A 6,829-nucleotide genomic window follows, 5' to 3' on the forward strand; every position below is an offset into this window, starting at 1 on the left:
ACCGTGGTAGAGTAAAGCCGCGACCACGAGGGGGCGCCAAAATTTGTGGCGTCATTATTATATTTGCTGTTTATTAAAAGTAGTAGAATTCTTCAAACAAAAACAGTCACATTGAAACGTAAAGCAATACCTACAATCCATAGTTTGTACATAGTTTAGCAAATAATTTCATATAGTATTTTATTAAGCTTTTATTTAAAAAAACAAAAAAAGTAATAGTAATTGTAATAGTGTTATTAAAGTAATTGTAATAGTGTTATAAATTACGGACGTAATTTGTCCTCTACACTTTTTCAAAGGTAGTTTTGGTCCCCTGTAGTTTTTACTATCCAAAAACAATGTTCCTCTTTATTAACGGAGACATATCAAGCACTCGGACCAAGCGGAAAAGGGCTGTTCAAATTGAAGCCTGTTTGCCTTTAGACCGCCCACAAGCTCATCGATTGGCTCAGCATATTTTTTTTGCTAGCGTGCTATTGGTCGTCCCTGTTGTCACTTCTGACTGAGGCGTAGGAAGGTTAGCTTTAGCCCGTGTTCATGTAATTGTTAACATGTTGAACGTTTATTACTCTGCCTGGACACGTCAGGCGGACGGATTTTAATATCGCTTAACATAACACTGAACATAGCATTTGAGTCTGTGCCTGTGTGCGCGAGCTTGTTTTGTGCCCATGTGCGCGTGCATGCGTGTGTCTGGTCACACCCTCCCGCTTCCGGAGTCACCCACCTCTGAAATGAACATTTCATCTTGTGTAAATTATTTTTATTTAAAATGTTTGGTGTTGCATTTATTATTAATTCACTTGTTTGCATGTTTTTTATTTGGTGGAAATTGTGTTTTATACTATACATACTAAAGACAAAGGTAAAAACAGTGCTATTCTATTTCTTTTGCAAGCCTATGTAAATTGCCGTTGGAGGGGGTTCCATATAAAAATCCCTCCCCCAGGGTGCCACATTGGGTCGGGCGGGCTCTGCCCCTGCACTACGCTATCAGTGATGCAAGCCTGGACACATTTGATGGAATAACTGGAATAACATTTTTAAATATTTACAAATTGTGCTTCATGATGAAGACACATTTCGCATCAATACATTACCATGAGGAAATATGTTATTTAAAAAAAATTACGTCAGATCTACTTTATTTTCGCATCACAGTTTTTTGTAGTACAAAGGATAAATAAAAATGCATTTGAAAACACCATGGAAGGTTTACGAGCTCAATGTTTCCCTGAAACATCCCATTGATCAACTTCTCTGATGTGAGCGCAGTGTAAGTATGGACTTCTGTGGTATATGTGCGCATATTTCATGTATGCATACAATGTCCGAGGGTTTTCTTCTTCTTTATGGATAGTGCTGGACCACTGGTAGATATCACAGCAGGCTCCCCCACATGTAGGCCAGGACGGCGGCCCCGACAGCAGTAGTGAGCGCCATCTTGGTGGACGGGGCCGCGCTCGTCTGGACGGGGTTACAGTTGTCTGTGGAGCAGCACTCGACCACGGCCTCGTACGACACGCCCAGCAGGGTGTTGTTGGTGGTCATGTTGCAACTGGTGGACTCGATGCAGCCCTGGGTGTTGAAGCCCACCGAGGAGATGGAGAAAGCTGAGGAGAGAGATGCGCTTGAGTCGCACGCTGCCGAGAAATGGTGGGGATGGGGGGATGCAAAGGAAGTGGACCTACTTGCTTTTCCTGTAAAGCACTGGGAGGTGTTGGTTTCGCATGTCACATTAGTGGAGGACAGACAGAAGCCCGCGATACCGAAGGAGCATTGGTTGCAAGTGAGGGACTCCACTGGAACAGACAAAAAATAAAGATGGTCGAGGTGATACAATAAAAAAATATTTGCACTTCCATGGCACCTTAAAAAAAAAAAACAATTAATGTGGCACATGCAGCGAGATAATTCTTCATAATTACTTAATAAAAAGCAATTTTTTTCTTTACTCTGAACAGGAAGCATTTTGTACGCTTGTTGGCATAGAAAAGTAATCTAATTAAAATAAAATTGCTATAATAATTATTCTAATAACGTGCATGTTAAACACAGGAAGTGAACGCTGCTTCTTCCTACTCCTTTTCGGCCATTCAAACGTCATGTACGTTTTGAGCATGTTCAAAATAAACTTCATTTTTTTGGATTATTTGGATGAATTAACATGGAATAGAATATCAACCGAATAATAAATAAGTCACATTGCTGTGCTGGTGAGGTTTGAAGACACGTGATTACGTGTTGGACTATTTCTAAGAAAAACAACCAACCAATAGTGATTTCGGTCATATTTCCATGATTTGAGGTCCTCCATCTTACCCAGGATGAAGCCTGCCAAGGCTGCGATGAGTCCAACGAGGATCCTGCTCATGTTTGTTGTGTCGTGCTCTGGGTCGGCGGCTCACAGAATCCTTTACAGTCGTCGCTGGCTGGGTGAGAAACTGATGAACCTGTTTGAGGGAAGGGTTTTATCCCCTTAAAGGTGGGTGGGTCAGGGGAAAAAAGGGACGGGGGGGGGGTGGTTTCGCGTCTTTTGTCTTCTCCTTTGGCGTCACAAAGAATGAAGAAGTGCCACAAGGGTGTGTTGACTCACAGTCCCTGTGGAGCCACTAAAAGACATCATAGTTGACACACGGGTGTCCGCTTGTTCCTCTGGGGGTCACGGACAGAAAAATTGAAAGATGCAGGGGCCACTTTAATATGATATTGCTAAAGAATTTAATACATTTCCTGATGATACAAATATTATATAAATATTAAACAGCTACATTTGTTTTTTCAGTGCTTTCTTTTGAGTCAAACATACCGTATTCTCCGGACTATAAATCGCTCCGGAGTATACGTTGTACCAGCCAAAAATGCACGATGAAGAAGAAAAAAAAAATGTATGTAAGTCGCATTTTTGGGGGGAAATGTATTTCATAAATTCAGAGACGAAGAACAGTCGTTTCATCTTGAAAGGCAAGTTATAGTAATAACAATGAAATGGGGAACAACAGGCTAAATAGGCGTCTCTTAATGTAACGTGAATAGGTGGTATGCTAACGTAACATATTAACACTTATTCAGATAACTAGTTTACTTGCAGCTTGTTTTGGGGGGCATTTGTGTTCCGTCTTTCTCAGTTGTCTCTATAAGTTGATGTTTACGTTGCACATTTTCAGTGGCACAGGAGTGATAGGAGGAGCAGATACTGGCATACAAGCCTAGAGCGCCCTCTCGTGACATAAATAAATAAGTTGCTCTGGGGTATAAGTCGCAGGACCAGCCAAACCATGAAAAAAGTGCCACTTATGGTGCGGAAAATACAGTAGGTAATAGTTGATCTATTATGTTTGACAATAAAAATACATAAATTAATTAATTAAAATTATCAATGTATTTGATCAATGTTAAATAGCGCAGTAAATATTTTCAGTCACAAAATAGTGACTGTGAGGCCAACACGCTAACCACCAGGCCACCGTGCAACAAGGTTATATACAGTCAAGGTATATACTGTTTTCATACAATTTTTTGGTCAAAATTTTTTGCCATACACGGTCTTAGTTCTTGCACGTGACAAACTAGCCCGTTTACCTTGTACTGTATTGTTCCGTAAAATCGAGTGCCCACACAAAGCACCCTACACGTTGCTGAGTCACTGTCGTGCTTTTTTTCTCTGGAGTGCGACTGCTAAGTAACCCGCAATGGGACCAAAGAAAGTTGCGAGTGACAGGAATTTGACAAAGAAGGTGAGAAATGCTATCGAACGTACGAAAAGTCAACATTAAGTTCCATCCATTCGTCATTTAGAATGATTTCACATTGCTTGCTGCATGTAAAACTATAACTATCCTCGATAAAATGGATTTTTGTTCATAATTTTGGGTGCCCGGAACAGATTCGTTGGATTTACATTATTTCCTGTGGGAAAAACAGTCTCGGTTTTTGTACGTTTCGGTTTTTGTCTGACCTTTTCAAACTTATAACGAAAATAGAGGTACCACTGTATGTCACTCCTGCTTTTTGCTATTTTTACCCCATTTTTGTTGGCATATTTTTTTGTGTGTGTGTTTAATTTGACCAAAAAACCAGTAAGAAAAAACAACCTTCAGGCTTACAGCAGATCAAGCATGCAGCCAATGTTGATTGGCCTCTCTCCCTTTTCTTTGTATATTATTTATTCTTTTTTAATTTGCAAACATTTGTTGTGTACTTACAGCAGTGATGGAGATATAAAGTGAATATTTACAGAAGTGAGGTCAGAGAACACAATACGTGGAACAAAAGACAAGGAACAATGGTGCACAAGAGGAAGTGATGTCGGCAGATGTTTCACGAAATGAAAAATATGCTGCATACTGGCAACGTCTATTTAATTATGGGGGGGAAAAATGAAAATAAAAGATCGTGATGGCAGTTATGCAGTTATGCTATCGTAAAGAAAGTAAGTTGTATATGTGTGCGTGTGTATTAAATAAAAATATTTTTAAAAAGAGGGGAAATAAATGAAAACAAAAAATGGGGACAGTAAAAATAAACTTGATTAACAAAAATTACAATTAATATCATGGTGTATTTTTACTAATAAAAGATGCAGGGATGATTAATTATTATTAAGGGGGAAAAAAAGTTGTATTCTCACAATAAAAACAGTTGCAATTTTACTAGCAATAAACTATATTATGAGGCAAAGTAGCACTGAGTTATATTAAAGAAAAAAAATAATTTTTTTTTACTTCAACTTTAAAAGTTGTAATTTCTGGAAAATTACGTTGTGTCTTTTATTATTTTTTAGTTTTAATAGTTGTATTTATTTTAGTTTTTAAATTGAATTTACTTTTTTTTTTACCTACTTCTTGGATTTTTTGCTTTTATTGTTTCTACTTCTTGTTTTAAATATTTTACTGTTGTACGTTTCTTTGTTTTTATTTGATCTTTTAGTTTTTACTATAGTAATTTTTACTTATTATTTACATTTACATTCCCTTGTTTACTTATTATTTGCGGTTTTGCTAGTCAGTGCAGCACTTTGGAAACAGTGTTTATAAAACGTGCTGTATAAATAAAGTGGATTGGAAAGTTATAATATTATGGGAATAAAATCATATTCAGAGAAGAAAATGTACAAAAAGAAAGTTGGAAAATGAAATGGGAATGACGGCAATCATTTTACAAGAATAAAGTCCAAATATTAAGAGGAAAAGTCGTAGTCTAACAAGAAAAAAAAGTCACAATTTTACCAGAACAAACTCATAATGAGTTAAAGTTATGTCATTTTAGTAGCATAGAGTTGAAATATTTTCTTTTTAAGTTATTTAAAAAAAAAAAAAGTCATCGTATTATGAGAAACAAACAAAACAAAATAAAGTTGTAATTTCTGGAAAATCATGTTGGGGGGGAAAAGTTATATTACGGGAATAAAGTCAGAATATTACGAGAAGAAAATTGACAAGAAGAAAGTTGAAATGTTTGCAAAGTGAAATGGAAAAAACAGCTGTCATTTTACAAGAATAAAGTCCAAATAGTAAGAGAAAAAAAAAGTCATATTCTAATGAGAAAAAAAAACAAAAAACTTGTAAATTTTACAAGAACAAAGTCATAATATTACGCGTTTATATTGTTAGTCATTTTAGTAGTACAGAGATGAAACATTAAAGAAAAAATATTTACCTTTTTAAAAGCTGTAATATGCGAAACAAAACAAAAAGTTGTCATTTCTGGTCAATTGCGTTGGGGAAAACGTTATAATATTATGGGAATAAAGTCATAATATTACATAGAAAAAGCACATTTATAAGAACAAAGTAACACAGTTGGAAAATGGAATTGGAAAAAACAGTTTTATGACAATAAAGTCCAAATTTGAAGTGAAAAAAGTCGTATTCTTACAGAAAAATGTGGCAGTTTTACTAGAATAAACTCATAAAATGAGAGAAAAAGGTTCAAAAATATGTTATTTTTAAAAAGCGATAATATTATGATAAACGAAACACAATTAAGTTGTAATTTCTAGAAAATTACATTGGGAAATAACGTCACATTGCTACGAGACGAAAATTGACAAAGACTCCTTAAGAGGAAAGTTGAAATATTTGGAAAATGTATAAAAACAGCCGCAAGAATGGCAAAAAAGAGCAAAGAACAGCAAAGTTCATTTTAATAATAGGCTTTTTCACCTTTATCACATCGTTGAGATGCAGGTTTGGTTGTTTTTTTTAAATCTATACAGCTTCTTAGCATGTGTTGCTTTACAAAATATCAAAGTGGCCCTTGCATCCTTTCATTTTTCACTATGTGGCCCTCGATGGAAAAAGTGTTAACTAACTGTTAACATCTTAACTAACTGAAATTGTGTTGACTTTTCTACTGTATACGATTGTATTATGTTAACAAAATACGTAACTTTCCGTCCCAAAAAGCTGCATTTATACCACAAAGGTCTCCGTAACACAGGATTGGTTATTTAAATGTTTTATTTCTTCACAGTAGAGCAAGGCTGACCAAAGTGCGGCCCGGGGGCTCATTTTTTTTATTGTTCCTCGGCACATTCTACAATAAATATTCCACCAATTTGCTTTGTCTCCAATAACACAAAAGCTTAGACGCGGATGTTTTGTTCGGATAGTATATCGGCTTGTTTCGAATCGTGAACGCACAAAATGCATCAATGGCATGCTTTAATTGTCATGTACGCAGCCCTCGGTGGAAAAGGTTTGGACAAACGTCAGACTTTGTGCTCCGGGGACGGTCAAACAGGCCGGACCGGTTATTCCTGTCGGACGGAAACGAAGAGGACAATGAAACCAAATCACATCTGGAACACGAACCACAAACAAACCAC

Source organism: Dunckerocampus dactyliophorus, chromosome 20, assembly GCF_027744805.1.
Source record: "Dunckerocampus dactyliophorus isolate RoL2022-P2 chromosome 20, RoL_Ddac_1.1, whole genome shotgun sequence".
Classification (NCBI taxonomy): Eukaryota; Metazoa; Chordata; class Actinopteri; order Syngnathiformes; family Syngnathidae; genus Dunckerocampus; species Dunckerocampus dactyliophorus.